The sequence below is a fragment of the Lycorma delicatula genome, chromosome 5, assembly GCF_047948215.1.
Source record: "Lycorma delicatula isolate Av1 chromosome 5, ASM4794821v1, whole genome shotgun sequence".
Lineage (NCBI taxonomy): Eukaryota > Metazoa > Arthropoda > Insecta > Hemiptera > Fulgoridae > Lycorma > Lycorma delicatula.
The window spans coordinates 140,664,642-140,677,501 of record NC_134459.1 but is presented as its reverse complement, the minus strand read 5'-3'; the positions used below and the strand labels follow the sequence as shown (position 1 = coordinate 140,677,501).

The window sequence follows — 12,860 nt, the reverse complement described above, 5'->3', positions numbered from 1 at the left end:
CTTAATCAACGTTCAGGACTGCTTATGCTGTTTTCATCTGTAGTTGGCGTTTGCGTAATCTCCTGCTTTTTATATTTCTATACCACCCAACAGTATTTAATTTTAATAATCTGTGTTTTGATCTCTTTTTTTATGCTTATTCTTAATTCATTTCTTTTATTCTGAAGTACTACTTACTCCACGACTCATCCTACATTTTGCGTGTCCTTATACTGTAAACCATCTTTGTTTTACAGTTTACTTTGTTCCTATGATAATCCTTTTTTTCATTACAGTGTAAGTCACCATTTAGGCCAGTTGTAAATAGGCCTTGACGGTGATATATAGCTGAAATAGATTGCCACAGGATTAAGATAAAACTATTTATAGAAGGAAAAAAGAATAATTCCAATAAAAAATCATCTGTTGGCATTTCAGTTGTTATGTGAAAAATAGACAAAAATAACTTCCCAAATAATTAATATAAGATAGTAGGTATAAATAAACCTGAAAATGGAGTTACTGTATTATATTTATGTTAACAATCAATCCATAAATGAGATCAGCTATAGTGGTTTTATACTAGGGATATTTCTAAACTAAAGATCGCTGGGAAATTTCTCTCCTTAAGGTTGGCAAACCTGTGTCGTTCATGGCCACGCTAGTGATGTACACACTGCATTGTTGTATCTTTGATTACCGGTGAGCTTATTACGTTATAAAAGAAATAGGAGAATTGATGTTGTCGTCGACTGTGAAATATGTGCAAAACAAACTGTGAAATATGAGCACTCAATTATGTTGAACAGAAGATTTACTTAAACATGTTGAATGCTATGGCAGTAATTAGGTTTTTTTTATAAATGTGTATATATTTTTTAATTTAATTTACTATTATTTTAAAATAAATTTTACAATGTTAATGTAAAAGAAAATCTTTTAATTTTATTTTAAATGAATTCCTGGGAAAAATTTTGAATGGGTTTGGTAATTTATTGAAAATGCCAATGGAAACTCAATAGCCCTTTCTCATAAGCTGAGTTTGCACCAAAACATTTATGTTGTCTGGTTTGACAGAAATAGGTATTGCTATTTTTTAAAGAACAATTGACATTTATGTTTTGCAAACATAAATTAAAATTTTTGATTTTCTAAATAAAATAGCGATTGGTTTTATGACAGCAAAATAATCTGCCAACCAATTTTTGTTTCTTGAAAACTTATTCAGCCTTTTTGAGACAGCCTAAGTACATTTTGTTAAGGCACTTCAAAGCAAAATAATACAGTTTGATTTTGTTGCAAACTAAATCAATTTAATCATCCTAAGAGAATTTGCCATGTTATAAAACATCTAATACTTTTTCTCTTCAATTAAGTATAACATTATTCACTAAAAAGGGCTTGGTAGCAACGTAAAGGCTGTTAGATCAAGACGTGCGAGTTTAAGACTGGATTTTAGGCAAGATTGTAAACTATCTCTCTAGGTAGATCAACTTTTTCATCAGCCATCCTTTAGTAATTTTTCTTTAGCTCTTCTACCCATACATTGATTCTGTGAATGTAGATGAGATTCTGCTAGACCCCTGTGCTGAAACCCACTGGGTTGTCTAGTGGTGAATTCGTTATTACAAATCAGTTGATTTTGAAGTCGAAGTTCTAAGGTTCAAATCCTAGTAAAAGCAGTTACTTTTACAACAGGTGGATTAAAAAAGAAGTTACACCCTTGGTGTGTTCCTGAATTGAAAGGTATATATTAATGTTTTGTATTGTAGTGGCAGTACTGGTTGTGTTGTCTTCACGCTCCCCAGCAGCAATTCAGTACGTGTGTAGTGACGTCAATATGCCGTGCCCTCTAGGGGTTCGTCCAGATTAGAACTGTATTCAGCAGTCCGATTTTTGTGGGCAAAAAATTACAATTGTTGTGAAATTCATCGCCAAGTTGTTGAGGTATACATGAGAATACAGTGTCACGCCCCATGATCACAAAAGGTGCCAAATATTCAGAAACGGAAAAACAAATGTGAGTGACGAACTGCGTGTGGGCTTCCTTCAACTGCAAACACGACGGGTAATGCGGAACGCGTGAATGAAATGATCTTTAGTGACCGGCGCATTAAAATTAGAGAGATTGCGAGTGAATTTAACATCAGTTATGGCGGTTTGTTTGCGATTGTTCACGATCAGCTTGGTTACCGTAAGATGTGTGCACGATGGGTGCCACATCTGTTGACCGACAACCACAAACATCCAACGTTTTGCTCTTTTTTTTCTTCAAAGTTATTCCAGGACTGGTCCACAGTTTTTGAAACGAATCATCACAGGGGATGAGAGAGTTGGGTGTTCATTACACTCCTGAGTCTAAACGAGCATCACATGGACGGAGAGACAAAAATTCACTGCAGCCAAAAAAAAGTGAAAGCAGCCTCACATGTTCAAAAGGACAGTCTTTTTCGGTTCTGAGGGAGTTGTTTACAGTGAATTTATGCCCCGAGGAACAACAATCAATGAGAATCTTACTGTGAGACTTTAAAAAAATTGCATAAAGCCATTAAAGATCGAAGACCCGGAAGACTGAGCGATGAGGTTGCTTTTCTTCGCGACAATGCTACTCCTCATTCAGCTCAAGGAGTTATGCAAAAATTCAAACGGGAAGTGTGGTCTCTTCCGCCTTATAGCGCTTACCTAGCACCTTGCGACTATCACCTGTTTGATCCTCTCAAGCGAGACCTGGTAGGAGATCGTTTCGCTAATAATGAACTGAAGGAAGCGGTCCTTAAATGGTTGAAGGAAATTGGACGAAATTTTTATGAGAGTGGAACTGAAAAACTTGATGATTATGTCGAAAAATAGATAAAAATATGTAGTTTTTGTTCAATAAAAAAAAAATTGTCTTACAAATATGTGTTTGTTTCATACAGGGGGTGCAACTTACTTTCTGATCGTCCCTCGTATGGAATTTAATAGTAGATCTGGATACCGGTGTTCTTTGATGGTTGGGTTTCAATTAACTACACATCTCATGAATGGTCAACCTGAGACTGTTCAAGACTACACGTCATTTACATTCACACGTATAATCCTCTGAAGTAATACCTTACGGTGGTTCCATAGGCTAAACAGAAAAAAAGAAAAAAATCCGTGTCGAGGATTCTGGGATCTATAAATCCATTATATTCTATCAGTATTATTTGATAAAAGTTTTAACCGATTCGTGAGATTAAATTTTCTGTTCGGTGGCTAAAGGAAAGAGAGCAAATTATTTGTCCTTCAAGAGGATATATTACCCATAGGTTCATAAACCCTCCTATGTTTACCTATTTTATAGGCAGCTGCTACGCAGAGCTTAAGAAAAACTACCGAGGTCTTGTACGATGGTCTGGGCAGAATAATACGTTTCTTTACTCCATTGAAGCGTACATTATCAATAAATGATTCGTAAATGGGGCTTCCACTATATTCCTTTTTAACATTTAGATGTTTATTAAAAGACTGAATTTCCCAAAACCGGCTGCTTACGCTAAGATCAAGAGTTATTGAGCATGTTATATAGTAGACTGCCGTGGTAAATTCTTATGAAAAATATTATTTTATATTATCCTTAACATGATAATTATTTAGAATGATGTGTGAAATACTTGCTTATATTTCTAAGAACATTTAGCATATTAATCTTAATTGCTAAACACTTACGATGAATTGTATACATGCGTAATAAGTATAAATGTTTTAAAAATGGACACAATTAATCAGTTTATTTTATTTTTAGAATAGACATTTTTAAATAGTCGTATTTTTATTGAATGTTTGATTATTATTTCGTTGTTGATTTAATTTATTTATTCAATGATTATATTAACTAGCCGATTTCTCTATTGTACGTACTGAATATATTTAATTTATATTTAACTGAAGATGTCTTTTTTATAGAATATCATTTCGGGCTTAATACAAATATTGAAAATTATCATTCCATTTTGTTCATAAATCACGAAAGTTCGGTCGAATTGATATTAAAAATTAAGCTTTTACGATTAATTTGTTTAACTCCTGATTGAAATGTAGGCGATTTTTAACATAAAAATTACCGGGGTCTCGAAGATAAAATTTGACTGTTACATTTTGAACGATTTTTAGGCTATTAAACGGATTAAGTATATTAAATCGATTTCTCAAAATAAAATTACAGGCGAGTCAATCTTAAATGCGAGGATAATTCAAGTAAAATATGGAATACTTTAAAACGTATATTTTTGTTGTTATTATCATTAGTTATATTTGTAAATTTTTTCTACACTTTACTAGGTTTGTGCAAACAAAAAATACTTTATTCTGAACTCTAGCCGATTTTATAATACGAGGGCGGTCCAAAAAGTAATGAGCAACAGCTATAGTTCGTAAAAAAACTTTATTTTGAATTTACGTTTACAAGTTCCTTTTCAAAATAATCATTCTTAAAGTGCAACACACTGCTTCCAGCGCTCGATCTGCTTTTCAAACACGAAATTAAGGCTATCTTTCGAAAGCACGTTGCATTTCGCCTTCTTGGCTTTTATGGCTCTAGATTCGCCTCAAAATTTTCTCCTTTTTCATCTCTGGGAACGGCCAGAAGTTGCAAGGAGCTAGATCTAAGATGTTTAGTGAGAAACCTTTTGATTATTTTTTCATTCACAGATTATCTGAGCAACATGGGGACGCGCATTACCGTAATGTAACAGAAGATCTTCAATATTTTGTGAAGCGAGTCAGCATTCTGTTTAGCATATCGATGTACTAGAGGAGATTTAAGCGAAAGCATGCAGCTTTGAAGAAGTTGATTTCCATCGGGAACTTTGTTGTTTCATCTCAGGGTCGTAATAGAACATCTATGACTGGTCAGTGGTTATCACATTATGCAAAAAAAACGTGTTCTGACGTTTTTGTAGCGAGTCGAGAATTCTTCAAACAGATAGCAATACTCCGTTTGCTCAGACGTTAAGAGCCACGGAACATGACGACAAGCAACGCATTTCATACGCATCCGCTTGCTCAGAATATCGTGTGCACTGCTTTGTGGGATATGTAGCAGTTTCTCGACTGCCGCACCCCGATACTTAATGATTGAATACCGGTTTTTAAAATTAATTTTCGAAATTGTGTATGCAGCGACATATATTGACGAAAAATCGCTAACGACCAATTCTCAAGGTTTTCCTCGACCCATGTATAATTATCGAATTTTTAAAACTTGTATTATCTGAAAATTAATGCATAGAATTTATCTGATCTATCATGACTAGGAGACAAACCAAAACAATTTCGTCAATATGAAATTTTTTTGCGGTGTAAGTAAATAGATCTTTAATTCTATTAGGTTAGGAGGGGGGTAGATATGGACAATTCACATGCCGGAGCCGCCTATGGGGCCATTCTAATTAATTAGCTTTGGCCTGATTGTCGACCCCATCGGACAAAGAGATATCAAAGTTTTTTTAGTAAACTGGAATTTTTTTTAACCTTGTTGGATAATAATATCTCACCAAATTTTCCAAATTAATGAAGTTAATAATTTTTCCATTAAATTAACGTTTACTTATTGAGAGCTGAATACAACCCGTTCTAAAAATATCAAGTTCGTAAACTTTAAAAATTGAGAATCCTGCTGGTATCTGATATTAATGTAAACAACGTGGGAACGTTTTTTTATAATTTGTAATACTTTTTATTTTTGTAATATTCCCAACTGTTATTAAAAATGTTATATGAAATTGTGCAAAGCGGTCAAATGGGACCCGAATATTTTTATCAAAATTTCGATTCTATATTTTAGCAGTTGTGTTGTAAATACAATATAATTTTGACGGTTAAAACGTCATTCGATCGAGTGGGATCAAGTGATCAACTAAACCCAACATTTTTTACTAAGGTTTTTTTTCTATTTTATTTTATATTTCATAATGTTCAAATAAAACGGTTTCATTTGATCAAAGGGGATTAAATCGAACCCAAATGGTTTACTGAATAATTTTATCTTTTTCAGACTTTTACTTTTAAGTATTGTATAATAAAATATTGTTTTTTAAAAATATTGTGGCGTATTGAAATAAAAATTTATCAAAGGCAAAACCGGGAATGTTATGCAACTCTGCCGGTTTTTTTAAATTGTACTTTCTTTTAAATTTCCTCCCATGAAATCTTTTTTTTAATGGTTCTCAATGTAGTAAATTATGAACACTACTTCTGAAAGAAGGGAACGGGAACTCATTTTGATATTTTTGAAATGGTCTAAAATGAAAAATTTTTTAATTATATTTCTTCAATTCTATTTACTAAACTTTTTTATCAAATGAATCTCTACTATATAAATTATAAAAGAAAAAAAAAATAATCCTGCGTTTAATATTCTAAATTTGATTACTTGTCAGACTGGTTTGTCGGACTTTCATTTGTAAGTTGCTGCGTTATTTTCCAGCGAGTTTCTACTCGAATGGTTCATAATCCAGCCGGATGCTTCTACACATAACAGTTCTGAGATGGGTGAAACTTTTCCTTTAGAAAACCTGAGCCAATTTTCGCGTGGCTCTAATATATGTAAGAAAAAAAATTGAATTTATACGGTTAATCTACCTCGGGTAAAAATGTTCTGATTGCTCCAAGAATTGTGAATGGGAGCCCTACTGCTACTTAGAGGGTTTTTAAAGAGTCTTACTTATGGATCTGTTCACATCATTTCGTGATCCCTCTGTGGATAAGTAATCCTTTTCTCATTATCGTTTTGTTTCTGTTACCCTTAATCCCGTCTTCCTGAATGAATTTCGGTCAGATGGCCGCTTGATCTATTCAGAGTAACTTTGTTTGGTATTTGGTGTCTTTGTTCTTTGAGGGTAACTGACCGCTGATATTATTGTGTCGATGAGATTAAAACGGTTGCGTTTGTATTATCTGTTGTAATGATAATTAATTATGATCGTACCTTAAAAGGCTGATTACTGGGAAGGAGGAAATTCAAGGTGGATTTTAACCAAAATTGTTCTGTAACTAATTTTAACGTACTTTTCTACTAAAATACAAAATTACAATAGATCGTTTCCTTGTTTTTTTTTCATGAATCTATTGTACAAAGTATTGAATTTGTTATCCAGAAATTAAAGTAGATTTGAAACATGAACGCATACGTACGAAAATATTTAAATATAAACGTTTGTGTTACATTTAAATGCAGAATAAATTATAGCATTTATTCAGTTTAGAATTACAAATAAATAGGTAAATTTACTCAAGGATGATAATGAATACGCTTTGTAATTTATCGATAATGATGGCTGCTAATTGAATGTATTATACCGATAATAAATATGGCGTAAGCAAAAGTTAACAAAATTGCAAACTAATTCTAAGCTTATGGGAAATAATAAAACTTTATTCTGTATTGTTATTTTTATCCTCTTAAAATAATACTAAATTATGAGTAGAGTCACAGAGAGCAGTCAAACGAGCAATAAATTTAATGAATTATAGTAATTTACCTTTATTATTATTAGTTTTATTTATACGTCTAGAGCGCAGATTGATCATCATCATCTTTGTAAATAAAAATACTCGTTTCTGATTTGTTACTTGAACAACCGAGTTGAGTCGCTTTGTACTTGATGGTCAAGTTATGTTTCATTAAATATCTTCCATCGTACTCGCTCTTTAAAATTTACCTATTTTCCTCTTTTATTCGCTATCTTCATCACGTTCTTTTTCTATCTCTATCTTTTTCTTCGACTTCTCAGGGTGAAGGTTAAACTCGTCTCTTGCCTTGGAAGTTGGTCGGTTTTCCTGGAACTTTTGACGTCATCAACTGTTTGCGGTTACAACAACGTGTTGCGTTCGCGTAGTTATATTCGAGCTTCCATCCATTATTATTATTACTACTACTATTGTTAATATTACTTCTACATTTAACCGAATACCTTCTCTTATTATTATTCTATACTTCGTTCAGTCTTTATAGTCTAACCTAAACTGATGAACTGTCAACGAAAATAGCAATACAGAGGTACGTAGAATTTTTTAAAAAAATTTGCTACAATTTTTTTCGCTTTGTTTTCACCGTATTTTTTTAATTTAAGAAAAAATGTACAAATTTGGTTTTGATATTTATTTTGAATCTATATAATAAATGGAATCGATAATTTTCTGTTTTACAATTAATAACAACTTCAGACTTCTTTTTCTTTATGAACGTATTTAATTCTGTCATTAAAAGAAAACTTTAAGCTAACATCAAATGAAAGCGGATGATAGATTCGACAAGTATTTTATTATTAAAATTATAACATTGAATTTAAAAAAAGAAGAAAATAAGACCTGCAGGCAATTTTAAAATATTTATCTAAAAAAAATGTTTTTTACAGTTATATAATTTTCCTTTATTTTTAATCGATTTTAAAAAAGAAATGATTTTTAATTTTAATCTTAAATATATCTTTTATATTCACATCTTAATTTACTCTAATTTATCGATTTTAATATTTCTTTTTTTATAATTTGTAGAGGAAATTATAATAAAAAATTTATAATTAGTGGTTCTCTAGTAATATTTTTTTTTTTTATATAACTTACTGGAAAATTTTGTTACACAAAATATTAGATTGTCTATATAAATGATTCAAATATTTTCTTTGTTTTTAATATTTTTGCTGAATTATTATAGCATAATGATGCGTAATTTGATATTATTTAATATACATTGTTTTGTTACGTAAAAATTAAAAGAAATATTAGTTTTAAATATCTGTTGTGGACACCACATGACTTCCTTGTACCCCTATTAAATTACATATACACATTTTTTTTTAGATGAAAAGTACATAAAATTTTATTTCATTAATAACTTCAAATATTTTTTCATATTTTTTTTTATCGTTGTTATTAAATTATTATTTATCGTAAATTTTGTTTATAATCCGAGGTTAATAATTATTAATAAATCGATATATTTAAATTTAAAAAAAGGAGATGAAGTCTGATTCGAACCGATGTGCCTTCCTTTCATTAGCCTATGTGCCAAATATTTCATTAATTAAAATTTTATTTGGCTATAATTCTGGAACTACTGAAAATAAATACACCTTATGATAAATCGTTAAAACGCTCCCAATGAAGGTTTATTACTGCGGTTAAGAAAAAGTGCAACAGCATTCAGATTTTTTTTAGATTTCGAGCTTTTGTGGACACTTTTGGTTCAGTCGATTGCAATCAAAAGGTGAGGTGCACAACTAGATATTACAACAATCCTAAATTAAAAATTTCAACATCCTACTACTAATCGTTTTTGAATTATGCGAGATACATACGTACATACAGACGTCACACCGAAACTAGTGGGATTCAGGGATCGTCAAAATGGATATTTCCGTTAAAATCTGGAAACCGAAATTTTTCGCCATCACAATACTTCCTTACTTTTTACAAGAGAATAAAAATAATACACATTTTTGCATTCAAAAGAGAGTTCGTTTACGTTCAGTAGTTTTCTGTTTACGTCCTTTCTTTAAGTTTGCTTTCCTTATTTTTATAAAGGTAGATTTAATATCTTTGTGTATGTACATTTTTTCTTAATTATTTTAATTAAGGAAAACAATAAGATCAATTTAAAAATTGCATTAAGAAATAAAAAAATATGTTCAATTCTTTTCCAAATTCAAAGTTTGGTTAATCTTTATTTTTCATAAAATAAACTTGTCTTAGATAGACATCCTGTTAAATTCTCTCAAACGAACATTTGAACCTTACATTTAGGGGTACTTAATGTACATTAAAGATCATTGTAAACTAGGTTTTTGGCTCATATCTGATACAAAACTGCAGTATAATTTTATAATAAACAAAACACGGATCTAACTTGACATTTTTTAAATAATCAAATTTAACGGAAAGTTATTTAGGTATTCTGATAAGTTTCTTAGATATTTTCTACGTAAGTATTTATTTATAACTTTATATATGTTTTTCTATCATATAGAATAATTTTTTTTTCACTGATATATATATATGTATGTATGTGTGTGTGTGATTTTTACTTCCTTGTACGAAGTAAAGAAGTATTGTAATCGTGAAAAATTTAACCTCAGATTGTAAATAAAATTTTACGATAAATAATAATTCAATAACAACTATAAAAAAAAAAAACTATGAAAAAATATCAAAGGCTATTAATGAAATAAAATTTTATGTACTTTTTCATTTAAAAAAAAATGTGTGTATATAATTTAATAGGCGTACAAGGAAGTCATGTGGTGTCCACATCAGAGTTTTTCTTTTGAACGGACTGTAATATCTGATTATTTGCTGAATTATTTGATTAAAATCTGCTCAATACTTGGAAAATTTAAAGCATTTTAAATTTTCAAAAACTGATTTTCCTTTTTAATAATTTTGTGAAATCGCGTATAGGGATTATAAATATGGGCAAACGTAATGTTTAATTCATAATTAACATACTATTAAAATTTAATTTATAATTTAGCTGTCAAATATAGTGAACACGCTTAAAATATCTGTGGGTCTTAGAAAAAATAATAAATAAAAAAATGTTATAAATAAATATAATTATTCATATTAGTACATAATTATACATAGATCACGTTAGGAATGATTACGTGTGCTATTCTCGGAATAAAGAAAAAGGATTTACCTGGAAGGTTCAAGGTAAAACCTTAAAATACCATAATTATTACAAATAAAAAGAGAGGTTAAACATTTATATAAATGTGAAAAAATAATAAAGAAAGTATGTGAAGGTACAAGAAAATAACAATTTAAATGACGTTAAAAAATCATTTGTGCACATATTATTTAAACAAAGTTTTAGAAAATCATATTTTTAAAAATAACTATGATTATCGAAATGAAAAAGGTCATCGACAGAACTAATACTGATTGTGTAAAAGAAATTGTTTAATTATGTTTCAAATAAATTGGTCAGAAGGTCTTTTAAAATGTTTAGTCATTTATAAAAAATGGCAATGGAAGCATAATAAAGTCCTTTCTATTATGTCGAAGTACTGTGTTGAGTTACATCTAACTACAGTCTCTGGTTTGATAGAGGTGGATGGATATTATTATCAACTAATTGTTATTAGCAACAGTAGCATTTCGAAAATATAGTGCTTGGAATATAGCGCTTAATTTACTAAACGTTAATAAACACGATTCGTATTTGTAGACTCCAAACAATGATTTAACAGACTGTGTTCTATTAAACAGAAATTTTTGTTTTAGTAAGATAGTTAATGTGTGTGTGTGTGTGTGTGTGTGTAAAAAAAAATAAAGAAAAATTAATATTATTGGCACGGTAAGCAGAATTCTTTTAATACCAATTTGGTAATTAAATGAAATTTAAATTTTTCTGGAGACTATTTTAAAACATTCGCAATTTATAACTAGATTCTCTCAAAATTGGTAATCTCTTTGGACGTACAATTCTATAATGTCTTTAGGTGTTGCATTCCAAAACTTTTATCGAGTTTACCCACCAACCTATGCCTTTCTCTTTCTACATACATACAACTTTGTTTTTCTATTCTGTTAAGGTTATACCATTTTTCCCTTTAAAATAGTGCGTTTTTTCTAAGTCCATTTTTAAGGTTTTACATTACGATTCTATTTTTAATATATTTGTTTTTAACATGGCTGTCAAATTTTTATACTTGGGATTTAAAAAAATTCTTGTTTAATAACAATAAACATTAGACGTTCGATTACGATCATTTTAAAAACGTCAGACGTTCTTGTTAAACGTTCGTTATACGCTCATTAAACGTTCATTTGGCCGGCCTCCGTGGCGCAAGTGGTAGCGTCTCGGCCTTTCATCAGGAGGTCCCGGGTTCGAATCCCGGTCAGGCATGGCATTTTCAGACACGTCATCTCATCCTCTGAAGCATGCCTAACGGTGGACCCGGAGGTTGAAAAAAAAACCGTTCATTTGATGTTTTTTGTTAAACATTCGTTATACGCTAGCATGTGGTCAGCCATTATCATTTTAAGTTACGACTTCTGTTTTATTAATTCATGTATTTACGGGAGGTTGGAGGAAACGAAAAGATAACACTTTATTTCGCAGTGCCGCAATATGAAATACTCCAGTGTTTTCTGTTTTGAACAGCGTCATCTACTGTTCAAAACCGCGGTCTGAAGTCGTTATTCATAATTCCATTTTAATTGATACTTTTTAAGAAATTATATATTCTTCGTCTTTGGCATTTTTTTAATTACGTTTTTAATTTTTAAAAAAATCATTAAATGTTATCTATAAATACTTTAATTTTGGAAAATCTGATAAATGTTTATCAACACTTGTTAGATTACGGGAATGACTTTCGAAAATTTTATAACGTTCCTTTACGTATTTGTTCTGTGATCCTACAACTAGTAAAATTAGATTCTTTTATTCTAAAATCTCTTATTCCAAAAAGTAATTTAATGTGTGAATGTGATGTTTCCTCATATAATTAAAATAATTTTAAATTGCAATAATTTAAACTTTACAGATTTAAAAAGATCTTTAAATTACCGTTTAAATTTTAATAAAAAAATATTTATTATCACAGAACATAAATATTTTAAGAAAATTATTTTAATTCAGGCAAATGGACTTAACTTTTTAAAAATACAGATTCTATCAACGTAAAGGAACTTCAAGTATCAGTACGACCCACCGGGTTGGTCTAGTGATGAACGCGTCTTCGCAAATCAACTGATTTCGAAGTCGAGAGTTCCAACATTCAAATCCTAGTAAAGGAATATAGTTTAAAAAGAAGCCAACAGTACACTCCCGCTCAGGAGGTGACATACCGTAAAATGGATCGTTTTGATGAAAAAGTATTTACTAAATTTTACTTTTTTTGGTGTTTCTG

The 12,860-nt window shown here is 30.4% G+C and overlaps 1 protein-coding gene across 1 annotated transcript in view; it reads left to right on the top strand.

Moving 5' to 3' along the window:
- Positions 1–7,838: 7,838 nt before the first annotated feature.
- LOC142325428 (phenoloxidase-activating factor 2-like) overlaps positions 7,839–12,860 on the top strand; it is a 48,253-nt gene continuing 43,231 nt past the window's right edge. The window contains exon 1 of the mRNA XM_075367193.1: positions 7,839–7,999. The gene's annotated coding sequence lies outside the window, so the exon portion shown is untranslated. The remainder of the gene's footprint in view (positions 8,000–12,860) is intronic.